This window comes from Montipora capricornis, chromosome 7, assembly GCF_036669925.1.
Source record: "Montipora capricornis isolate CH-2021 chromosome 7, ASM3666992v2, whole genome shotgun sequence".
NCBI lineage: Eukaryota > Metazoa > Cnidaria > Anthozoa > Scleractinia > Acroporidae > Montipora > Montipora capricornis.
Genome location: NC_090889.1, coordinates 48,081,676 through 48,094,337, shown reverse-complemented (window position 1 = coordinate 48,094,337; position 12,662 = coordinate 48,081,676). Strand labels below are relative to the sequence as shown.

Genomic DNA, 12,662 nt, shown 5'->3' with positions numbered 1-12,662 from the left:
CAAGGGTTGAGTCATGCTGATCTTATGCACGTATAACTACACTACTCGTTATCCTGATAGGTACTAAGAGAACTGGTAACTAAAATTTAAGTGGGCTCATCAAACGTCCCAAAAAAACACTACATTGCGCAGAGTCTCAAGATACAAGAATTTGAGTCATGCCGGTCTTGCGCACGCTATACTGATTACTCGTTATCTTATGTCTACTAGGAGGACGGTGCGTTTGACAAAAAAAAGCGTGGCGCGGGAAAGTCAATATTGATTCAACATCTCTTCAGTGGGGGGGGGGGCCTTAGGGCCTTATCAACGACCCTAAGGGGGAGGTGGATAATCAGTCGTCGTTGGTTTACAGCACAGAGACTGGGATGGCACCACAACTTTTCAAATGTCGGGAGGGACAAACGGAAAAAATCAACATGTAAGCGCGTTGTGATGTCATTCCAGATATAGCGGACAATGGCCCGGGAGGATTCGGTGCCATTGTGAAACGTAGCTTTATTACGGAAGGTCCAGAGCCCGTAAAGGATAGACTTGATTAAATACCGCGTAATAGTATCTTCCTTTGCCGATAAGGAGGGCCACATGTAGAAAAAAATCTTCTGGGGTGTAACGGTAAAGGGTTGGTGTAATAGGGCGGAGAGAGTGGGGCCAAAATGTGACCACACTCTCCGAACCCGTTGGCAAGTAAGGAAACAGTGTTCGATAGTTTCACGTAGTGTACACGTCGCGCAGGAAGCAGAATTAATGTATCCCCACGTATGGAGAGAGTCTCGTACTTTGATACCTCTATGGGTGATAAACCAAGCCACATCATTCTTAAAATTTTCAGTCCGAGAATCACGAATTTTCGCCCAGTGGTGAGACAGACAAAAGCCCCGCCCAACCACCGGGGACCAGCTATGGGAAAGAACGGCAGGGGACACTGTTTCCTTAAGTATTTCTTGATAACAAGCCTTAGAACTAAAGGTAAAGGAAGTTACTCTCTTAACTAACGACTGAATAGAATCCATAAAGGTTGAATAAAATAAAGACGGTTGCAGGGCACTAGGAGTAAGATTATCTCTCAAAAAGGACCAGGCGGCTTGGAGTCGAGCTACTTGAGAGCCTACAAAATACTTGAAAAGAAAAAAGCACTTAGAGAGTGGCTTAGAAATGGTACCAACTATGGACGCTATCTTGAGCGCCTTGCTTTTGGTGATCACATCAATGAGGCCTAGACCTCCTTGGTCAACGGGGGTATACAACGTGTTACGGCTGATAGTTTCGATCTTGGAGCCCCACAAAAAGGGGAAAACTAACTTCTGAAAGCGGTGAGCAACCCATGCAGGGAGGGGGAGAACAGTGGACAAATACCAAAATTTACTAGCGCCGAGCAGGTTAATGACTAAGACTTTCCCTACTAGGGAGAGGGACCGAGTTTTCCACAAGTTTAAATTATTTTCAAGTTTGGTTAAACGAGGGAGCCAATTCTCAGGATCTACACAAGTTGTACCATTGCTAAACCAAACACCCAAAATCTTCATTTTAGGGACCCATTGGAGTCCAAAGGGAGTGTCAGAACACGAGCGCCAGGCTCCAAGCCACATGGCCTCGGTTTTAGAAACATTCAGTTTCGCGCCTGTACCTACTTCAAATTTGTTAATCAAGAGAAACAAGCGATTCAAAGAAAAGGGGTCCTTAACAAAACAAGTTGAATCGTCCGCATATTGACTAATTTTGAAGCGGCGGCCCGATGCGCCGGGAAGTAAAAAACCCTGAATAGTGGGGTCAGAACGAATGTTCGTAGCGAGTACCTCAGCACACAAAATGTATAAAAGGGGGGACAGAGAATCACCCTGTCGCACTCCCCTTTCTAGCGGAATAGGATCAGTCAAGAATCCATTGACGATAATTTTCATAGACGCGTTAGTATACAGGGTGGAAATCCAGCGTTGAAAATCGCTACCAAAGCCGAAGCGACGTAAACAATTCATAAGAAATCGACGGTCAATTCTATCAAAGGCCTTCTCTTGATCCAAGTTAAGTAGAATGCCAGTCTCGTTAGTAAGATTCACATAGTCCAAAGTATCACGGATTAATTTTAAGTTGTCAAAAATGCAACGCCCAGGAACAGAACAGGTTTGATCTTCCGAGATAAGCGATGGTAAAACCTTTGAAAGCCGATGGCTCAGAGCTTTAGAGCAAATTTTGTAATCAACATTGAGTAACGAAATGGGGCGCCAATTCTTAAGATCCCGAGGGTCATCCTTTTTAAAGATTAAACGAGTTACACTCGATTGCATGGAAGAACTAAAGGAGCCCTGATCCAGACTAAAATTGAAAAGGTCAACCAAGATAGGGCCAAGTAAATCCCAAAATTGAACGTAAAATTCTTGCGGGAGGCCGTCTGATCCTGGGGTTTTATTTTTGGCCATGGCACGCATGGCTTTCGAAATTTCATCCAGAGTGAGTAGTCCTTCACAGAGAGACCGTTGCGAGTCATCGAGAGAAACATGTAAGCTATCGAGAAGGGCATTCTGAGCTGTTAAATCAGTATTCGAATTCGAGTATAAATTTTGGTAAAAGTCAAAATGTGCTCGTTCAAGTTCTGGCTGGGACGTGACCTCATGGCCAGACTGGTTAAAAATAGCAGACACGGTGTTTTTCTTAGCACGTGTAGACTGGAGTTTCAAGAAAAAACGCGAAGGCTTTTCGCCTTCCTCTAGCCATTGGGCACGACTTCGAATTTGGTAGGATTTCTGGTGACCTTCATTAATAGCTCGTAATTCATTTTCTAAAACGACAATGAGATCCTTGACTGATGTATCTCCGTTGACTAAAGCCTGTTTAGCGTCAGTAAGCCTATTAAGTGCACGAATCTTAGCGTGATTTAATCTACGTTGTTTGTCGCGACTGAAAAAAATTGCTGTGGTCTTAATTTCGGTTTTAAGGAAATCCCACCACTCATGCAGAGACGGAAAAGCATGTTGATACAACAAAAGCTTCTGAATTAATTGTGTTATCAGGTTACAAAATTCTTCATCCTTCAAAAGGTCTAAATTGAGTCTCCAAATACCAGGGCCATGAGTTGGCACGTTATCAAGATCAACAGACAGCGAGACGCCGTCATGATCTGAGAAAACACAAGGAGAAATTTCACTCGCAGAATGTGGAGAAAATTCAGAGGCAACGAAAAATTTGTCAAGACGAGAGCCGATAGATTTATCGGAATTAAACCAAGTACACTGAGTCTGGCCCCGATGAGAAATACGCCAGATGTCAACTAAATTATGGGTAGCACGAAATTCTTGTAGTTCTGGGGATGGGTTAAAATTACCACCAAATTTATCGCGGGCAGATTCATATCCATTAAAATCCCCGGCAACAATTCGCAAAGGAGTTGGAAAAAAATAATCCGTAAGCGTATCAAAAAAGCCTTTCCGTTCAGCAGGATTGGTGGGCGCATATATATTAATTAAATTAAGCCGTAAGTCGTCTAAAGATGCAAGTACACTAACAACTCTGCCCATAAAATCCCTTTGCCACCGAGAAACTGTAAAGCGAGAATTTTCAGAAACTAAAAGGGCAGTACCGCCCTGTTTCCCGTTAGCGGGAGACCAAAAACTCTGTCCCGCCCATTTAGAGCGGAGACTATCAATAATACCAGGATCCGCAACTAAGGTTTCTTGTAAAAAAATAAAATCTGCACGAGAATTCCGAGCAAAATCAAGGATAGTGCGTTGTTTGGTGTCATTACCAAACCCGCGAACATTTAACGTAAGAAAATTAACCTGAAGGTGACAATAAAAGGTAAAAGGAAAAAATATTTGATCGGTAGAGCCATTAGTGTACATTAAACAAAGGTAAAATAAACAGGTTACTTGCGTTTTTTGTGCTTATTTGTCCGTGAACCAGATTGTGAACGAGGTGGGCTAGTAGATTGTTCAGATGAGCTGGAATGTCGTTTTTTTTCCGTGGCTTTTCCAGAAAACAAAGTCGGTTGCGTCGGTTTGCGTGTCGGCAGGTCCGGAACAGAAATTTTAGCAGGTTTACGGCCATTAGGTGCTGTGGGAGTTGAAGCATCAGGAGTGTCATCAAAAAGCATCGGTGTGGTTGTTTCCTCAGCGTCGTTTTCACTATCCGAGGAGAGATCCAGATCAGAATTTGGTGGTTCGGTGAGTTGTGGCAGATCTTCAGGGTCATCGATGGTTGGCTGAGAAATCATAGGTACAGGATCAGAAGGCAAGGTCGAAGGTGGGGAATCGGAGGATAATGGTGTAACAGGATCGGTAGATGATGGTGTAACTGGATCAGAATCAGATGGTGATGCGGTGAGGTTATCAGCAGGTTGTGAATTTGGTTCGTCGGTGACTCGTGCAGGTGAAGCGTTTGGTGAAGTTTCGCGTTGCCAGGAGTGAGGACAATTTTTAGCCTTGTGGTCTTGAGATTTACAAATGGAGCACATGAGTGGTTCGGGACAGGTTTTAGCCAGGTGACCAGTTTGATCGCAGTTAAAACAGATAGAGGTGTTACAGGCGTTGGCGAAATGACCAAGTTGATGACAGTGACGGCATGTGCGAGGTTGTCCGGGATAACGAAAGTTCACCAAAACTTTACCAAAGCGGATAAAATTAGGAATGGGCTGTTTGAGACGTACTCGGTAGTGGCGGACTCCGTTCTGAACTGCCTCCCATCCTGGTTCGCGAAAATGACCACGGCGCTGGGAAACAACATCACAATATTTAGAAATCCGAGAAACAATAGCAAGATCAGGTAACTCGTGCGGCGCGTCAAAAATGGACAGGTAGGTTAAAGGACGGTCGATTTCTTGTAAAGCAAGGGGTTGGCCATGAATACTGAGGTAATTGCGTTGAATGAATTGGTCTTTTAGCTCCCGTCGTCGGAAAGTTAACAAAATAGAACCATTGGAGAGACGTTGAACACATGAAATTCCGGTCGGATCAATATCAGCTTCGCGTAAGGCTTCAAAAACATCGGTAGCAGGCACAAAATAACGAGGTTGAAAAACTACGGTTAAAGGGCGTCCAGGTAACTCATTCTCAGGATCGATTAACAAAACATCTCCAGAATCAACGTTAACAACATTTTTTGAGCAGCAGAGGCATAACTCCCCCGAAGGGGAGTTAAAACGGACGGACCACTTAACGAAACTTCTTCACGGACTACATTCTCAGAATGAGAACAACATGGGCTCGCATCAGCACTAACACTCGAAGGGTTGACGTCACCCATGACGTCGTAAGAGCACTGAAAGGGGTTCTAAGAACCCACGTGAAATCGCTCCGGACTTAGTACTCTAGCACGTGAAAAAAAAGGCGCAAACAAACACGTAATTGACTTAGCCAAAAGGCCGAGAAGCGATGCCCGTAAATGCTCACGGCGGACAAGGTGCTCCCAGTCTCATGGCCACGAGATATGGTGGTCCGATTACAATCCGTGCCAAGGAAGGAATGCCCAAAGCCAACCTGAAAGCGAGGCGCACACAACGATCGCTCTTGTACAGTGGGCAGCAGCACCAGCATTGCATGGCACTTGCGTTGACGGCAAGAGGACAAATGCACATTGTGCTTGCTCTGACCTCGTTTTCATTTTCCCTTATAACAAAGTTAATTTTCACGGCAAATTACTTGTCTACGACCATACCACAGGGAAAACACCGGTTCTCGTCCGATCACCGAAGTTAAGCCCTGTCGGGCGGGGTTAGTACTTGGATGGGAGACCGCCTGGGAATACCCCGTGTTGTAGGCTTCCCTTTTTCCTTCTGTACACTTGATTATCTCAAAAAATCTCAGTTTCCTTCAATGAAAGAACATTCCAAACCAGGTTTTTTGAACACAACATGCCAACGATATGTCAAAGATGAGACATACGACAAAAACAAATTAATTCACACGAGAAAGTGGAACTTGTATTCCCAAGGGAGCGCGTGCGCGCGAGACCTTATCAATCCAACGTTTATGACATGAAACGTATCTTTTCGTGTGAGCAAAGAACAGGATACGACAAGTAAAAAATGCATGCACTGTTATGCATTAGATGGAAGTTAACCTAGCCCGGATGATATGTATACAACGAAGGCTACAACACTACAACATTGATCTTGCGAAAACGTGACTTACGTGACGTAGCGCACTTCAAAGTCTTACTGTTCCCTGCTCAACACGGACAGTACGTATTCAAAGGGCCGATAAGACACTATCCTGACCATGAAAGATTTACTTTTTATGATAACAATCCAATTAACTGATAACATAGAGAAACCACAAAGTGTTGGCCACAGAAATGTAACGCCAACTGATCTGGCGGGTCCTCAGTTACTCAATGCAAAACGGGCTCTCCAGAACGCAACATAACACAACGCAAAAGAAATCTATCGCGATGGAGCAGTACAAACACACATCCACTTACGTTTTCGAAACGATGCACGAGGATAAGAGCTCGACCCGCTGGCATTTTCTTGTCTCACTCGTCTATCGATGGAAATCGATGCGGCTGAAATAAACACGTCGTCTCCCTCTCTGTACGGCCAAGAATGAGAGAAATGAAATCACAGTTTTTCAGTGCACCAAGTACGGAACATTCACCTACAATTTCAGCAGTGGACTTCACAAATACAACTCACCTTCCTTAGTCCTTACACCGCCACCGCATCTCCTTCCCTGCCCTGCCTGAAACGTTACCAACAAACCTTCCCATTAGCCAACTTTGCCACCGGGGTTTGGTGCGGGGACTAGCGCGAACGCAGGTCCCCACTACCAGAAATTATACGCTCGAGTTACCCACATTTGGGGTAATCGCAAGGGTCAACCCAATCGAAGTGCAATGAAAGAGCCTCACCTTGAGAGGACTGCCTCCCTGATCACAGTGCCTCCCGCGTCAGGTAAGTATGCCTTTTCAGCCTCTCCGGGACCGCAAAACGCAACTTGTCTGCGCATACCATGTGGTAATGGAGGTCACGTGCTCCTCGTCCTGTCGTGTCGTGCTGTCCACTCGCTGCTATGCTACCTAGAAAAGAGAAGAGAATGTGAAGGTTGGTTGCTTGGTCACTTTTTCTGCTTTCACTTGATTATTTCTTCCCCAGAGGGAAGTGGGCCACGCTCGGAGGTAGTGCTATACCGAGGCAACCCGTGGCCGGGACGAGGCAAGCCTCTTTTCCACGGCCCAGTTCCAAAAATCAGTTTAATATATGAGCTGCTCGATGAGCAGCGTATCAGATATTAAGCTGATAAGAACAGATTTTTTTTTTTTTTTGTCTTAAAACTTTTTATTCACACACAGTTCAAACCTAGTTACAGGAATTGAGTCATGCTGATCGTATGCACGTATTACTACTATACCCGTTATCTTTATAATTACGAGGGGAACTGGTGACTAAACACTTAACGTCAAAAAGAAACTAAAAAGGCGCTACACAGTTCCAATCTAGTTACAAGGGTTGAGTCATGCTGATCTTATGCACGTATAACTACACTACTCGTTATCCTGATAGGTACTAAGAGAACTGGTAACTAAAATTTAAGTGGGCTCATCAAACGTCCCAAAAAAAACACTACATTGCGCAGAGTCTCAAGATACAAGAATTTGAGTCATGCCGGTCTTGCGCACGCTATACTGATTACTCGTTATCTTATGTCTACTAGGAGGACGGTGCGTTTGACAAAAAAAAGCGTGGCGCGGGAAAGTCAATATTGATTCAACATCTCTTCAGTGGGGGGGGGGGCCTTAGGGCCTTATCAACGACCCTAAGGGGGGAGGTGGATAATCAGTCGTCGTTGGTTTACAGCACAGAGACTGGGATGGCACCACAACTTTTCAAATGTCGGGAGGGACAAACGGAAAAAATCAACATGTAAGCGCGTTGTGATGTCATTCCAGATATAGCGGACAATGGCCCGGGAGGATTCGGTGCCATTGTGAAACGTAGCTTTATTACGGAAGGTCCAGAGCCCGTAAAGGATAGACTTGATTAAATACCGCGTAATAGTATCTTCCTTTGCCGATAAGGAGGGCCACATGTAGAAAAAAATCTTCTGGGGTGTAACGGTAAAGGGTTGGTGTAATAGGGCGGAGAGAGTGGGGCCAAAATGTGACCACACTCTCCGAACCCGTTGGCAAGTAAGGAAACAGTGTTCGATAGTTTCACGTAGTGTACACGTCGCGCAGGAAGCAGAATTAATGTATCCCCACGTATGGAGAGAGTCTCGTACTTTGATACCTCTATGGGTGATAAACCAAGCCACATCATTCTTAAAATTTTCAGTCCGAGAATCACGAATTTTCGCCCAGTGGTGAGACAGACAAAAGCCCGCCCAACCACCGGGGACCAGCTATGGGAAAGAACGGCAGGGGACACTGTTTCCTTAAGTATTTCTTGATAACAAGCCTTAGAACTAAAGGTAAAGGAAGTTACTCTCTTAACTAACGACTGAATAGAATCCATAAAGGTTGAATAAAATAAAGACGGTTGCAGGGCACTAGGAGTAAGATTATCTCTCAAAAAGGACCAGGCGGCTTGGAGTCGAGCTACTTGAGAGCCTACAAAATACTTGAAAAGAAAAAAGCACTTAGAGAGTGGCTTAGAAATGGTACCAACTATGGACGCTATCTTGAGCGCCTTGCTTTTGGTGATCACATCAATGAGGCCTAGACCTCCTTGGTCAACGGGGGTATACAACGTGTTACGGCTGATAGTTTCGATCTTGGAGCCCCACAAAAAGGGGAAAACTAACTTCTGAAAGCGGTGAGCAACCCATGCAGGGAGGGGGAGAACAGTGGACAAATACCAAAATTTACTAGCGCCGAGCAGGTTAATGACTAAGACTTTCCCTACTAGGGAGAGGGACCGAGTTTTCCACAAGTTTAAATTATTTTCAAGTTTGGTTAAACGAGGGAGCCAATTCTCAGGATCTACACAAGTTGTACCATTGCTAAACCAAACACCCAAAATCTTCATTTTAGGGACCCATTGGAGTCCAAAGGGAGTGTCAGAACACGAGCGCCAGGCTCCAAGCCACATGGCCTCGGTTTTAGAAACATTCAGTTTCGCGCCTGTACCTACTTCAAATTTGTTAATCAAGAGAAACAAGCGATTCAAAGAAAAGGGGTCCTTAACAAAACAAGTTGAATCGTCCGCATATTGACTAATTTTGAAGCGGCGGCCCGATGCGCCGGGAAGTAAAAAACCCTGAATAGTGGGGTCAGAACGAATGTTCGTAGCGAGTACCTCAGCACACAAAATGTATAAAGGGGGGACAGAGAATCACCCTGTCGCACTCCCCTTTCTAGCGGAATAGGATCAGTCAAGAATCCATTGACGATAATTTTCATAGACGCGTTAGTATACAGGGTGGAAATCCAGCGTTGAAAATCGCTACCAAAGCCGAAGCGACGTAAACAATTCATAAGAAATCGACGGTCAATTCTATCAAAGGCCTTCTCTTGATCCAAGTTAAGTAGAATGCCAGTCTCGTTAGTAAGATTCACATAGTCCAAAGTATCACGGATTAATTTTAAGTTGTCAAAAATGCAACGCCCAGGAACAGAACAGGTTTGATCTTCCGAGATAAGCGATGGTAAAACCTTTGAAAGCCGATGGCTCAGAGCTTTAGAGCAAATTTTGTAATCAACATTGAGTAACGAAATGGGGCGCCAATTCTTAAGATCCCGAGGGTCATCCTTTTTAAAGATTAAACGAGTTACACTCGATTGCATGGAAGAACTAAAGGAGCCCTGATCCAGACTAAAATTGAAAAGGTCAACCAAGATAGGGCCAAGTAAATCCCAAAATTGAACGTAAAATTCTTGCGGGAGGCCGTCTGATCCTGGGGTTTTATTTTTGGCCATGGCACGCATGGCTTTCGAAATTTCATCCAGAGTGAGTAGTCCTTCACAGAGAGACCGTTGCGAGTCATCGAGAGAAACATGTAAGCTATCGAGAAGGGCATTCTGAGCTGTTAAATCAGTATTCGAATTCGAGTATAAATTTTGGTAAAAGTCAAAATGTGCTCGTTCAAGTTCTGGCTGGGACGTGACCTCATGGCCAGACTGGTTAAAAATAGCAGACACGGTGTTTTTCTTAGCACGTGTAGACTGGAGTTTCAAGAAAAAACGCGAAGGCTTTTCGCCTTCCTCTAGCCATTGGGCACGACTTCGAATTTGGTAGGATTTCTGGTGACCTTCATTAATAGCTCGTAATTCATTTTCTAAAACGACAATGAGATCCTTGACTGATGTATCTCCGTTGACTAAAGCCTGTTTAGCGTCAGTAAGCCTATTAAGTGCACGAATCTTAGCGTGATTTAATCTACGTTGTTTGTCGCGACTGAAAAAAATTGCTGTGGTCTTAATTTCGGTTTTAAGGAAATCCCACCACTCATGCAGAGACGGAAAAGCATGTTGATACAACAAAAGCTTCTGAATTAATTGTGTTATCAGGTTACAAAATTCTTCATCCTTCAAAAGGTCTAAATTGAGTCTCCAAATACCAGGGCCATGAGTTGGCACGTTATCAAGATCAACAGACAGCGAGACGCCGTCATGATCTGAGAAAACACAAGGAGAAATTTCACTCGCAGAATGTGGAGAAAATTCAGAGGCAACGAAAAATTTGTCAAGACGAGAGCCGATAGATTTATCGGAATTAAACCAAGTACACTGAGTCTGGCCCCGATGAGAAATACGCCAGATGTCAACTAAATTATGGGTAGCACGAAATTCTTGTAGTTCTGGGGATGGGTTAAAATTACCACCAAATTTATCGCGGGCAGATTCATATCCATTAAAATCCCCGGCAACAATTCGCAAAGGAGTTGGAAAAAAATAATCCGTAAGCGTATCAAAAAAGCCTTTCCGTTCAGCAGGATTGGTGGGCGCATATATATTAATTAAATTAAGCCGTAAGTCGTCTAAAGATGCAAGTACACTAACAACTCTGCCCATAAAATCCCTTTGCCACCGAGAAACTGTAAAGCGAGAATTTTCAGAAACTAAAAGGGCAGTACCGCCCTGTTTCCCGTTAGCGGGAGACCAAAAACTCTGTCCCGCCCATTTAGAGCGGAGACTATCAATAATACCAGGATCCGCAACTAAGGTTTCTTGTAAAAAAATAAAATCTGCACGAGAATTCCGAGCAAAATCAAGGATAGTGCGTTGTTTGGTGTCATTACCAAACCCGCGAACATTTAACGTAAGAAAATTAACCCTGAAGGTGACAATAAAAGGGAAAAGGAAAAAATATTTGATCGGTAGAGCCATTAGTGTACATTAAACAAAGGTAAAATAAACAGGTTACTTGCGTTTTTTGTGCTTATTTGTCCGTGAACCAGATTGTGAACGAGGTGGGCTAGTAGATTGTTCAGATGAGCTGGAATGTCGTTTTTTTTCCGTGGCTTTTCCAGAAAACAAAGTCGGTTGCGTCGGTTTGCGTGTCGGCAGGTCCGGAACAGAAATTTTAGCAGGTTTACGGCCATTAGGTGCTGTGGGAGTTGAAGCATCAGGAGTGTCATCAAAAAGCATCGGTGTGGTTGTTTCCTCAGCGTCGTTTTCACTATCCGAGGAGAGATCCAGATCAGAATTTGGTGGTTCGGTGAGTTGTGGCAGATCTTCAGGGTCATCGATGGTTGGCTGAGAAATCATAGGTACAGGATCAGAAGGCAAGGTCGAAGGTGGGGAATCGGAGGATAATGGTGTAACAGGATCGGTAGATGATGGTGTAACTGGATCAGAATCAGATGGTGATGCGGTGAGGTTATCAGCAGGTTGTGAATTTGGTTCGTCGGTGACTCGTGCAGGTGAAGCGTTTGGTGAAGTTTCGCGTTGCCAGGAGTGAGGACAATTTTTAGCCTTGTGGTCTTGAGATTTACAAATGGAGCACATGAGTGGTTCGGGACAGGTTTTAGCCAGGTGACCAGTTTGATCGCAGTTAAAACAGATAGAGGTGTTACAGGCGTTGGCGAAATGACCAAGTTGATGACAGTGACGGCATGTGCGAGGTTGTCCGGGATAACGAAAGTTCACCAAAACTTTACCAAAGCGGATAAAATTAGGAATGGGCTGTTTGAGACGTACTCGGTAGTGGCGGACTCCGTTCTGAACTGCCTCCCATCCTGGTTCGCGAAAATGACCACGGCGCTGGGAAACAACATCACAATATTTAGAAATCCGAGAAACAATAGCAAGATCAGGTAACTCGTGCGGCGCGTCAAAAATGGACAGGTAGGTTAAAGGACGGTCGATTTCTTGTAAAGCAAGGGGTTGGCCATGAATACTGAGGTAATTGCGTTGAATGAATTGGTCTTTTAGCTCCCGTCGTCGGAAAGTTAACAAAATAGAACCATTGGAGAGACGTTGAACACATGAAATTCCGGTCGGATCAATATCAGCTTCGCGTAAGGCTTCAAAAACATCGGTAGCAGGCACAAAATAACGAGGTTGAAAAACTACGGTTAAAGGGCGTCCAGGTAACTCATTCTCAGGATCGATTAACAAAACATCTCCAGAATCAACGTTAACAACATTTTTTTGAGCAGCAGAGGCATAACTCCCCCGAAGGGGAGTTAAAACGGACGGACCACTTAACGAAACTTCTTCACGGACTACATTCTCAGAATGAGAACAACATGGGCTCGCATCAGCACTAACACTCGAAGGGTTGACGTCACCCA

The 12,662-nt window shown here is 44.4% G+C and overlaps 3 non-coding genes across 3 annotated transcripts; 1 reads left to right on the top strand and 2 right to left on the bottom strand.

Moving 5' to 3' along the window:
* Positions 1 to 5,629: 5,629 nt before the first annotated feature.
* Positions 5,630 to 5,748, top strand: LOC138058518 (5S ribosomal RNA). Its single transcript, XR_011134036.1, has one exon. It is a non-coding gene; the product is annotated as a 5S ribosomal RNA (ribosomal RNA).
* A 976-nt stretch (positions 5,749 to 6,724) lies between these two features.
* LOC138058400 (U1 spliceosomal RNA) lies at positions 6,725 to 6,888 on the bottom strand. Its single transcript, XR_011133926.1, has one exon. It is a non-coding gene; the product is annotated as a U1 spliceosomal RNA (small nuclear RNA).
* A 194-nt stretch (positions 6,889 to 7,082) lies between these two features.
* Positions 7,083 to 7,265, bottom strand: LOC138058547 (U2 spliceosomal RNA). Its single transcript, XR_011134064.1, has one exon. It is a non-coding gene; the product is annotated as a U2 spliceosomal RNA (small nuclear RNA).
* Between the last annotated feature and the right edge of the window lie 5,397 nt (positions 7,266 to 12,662).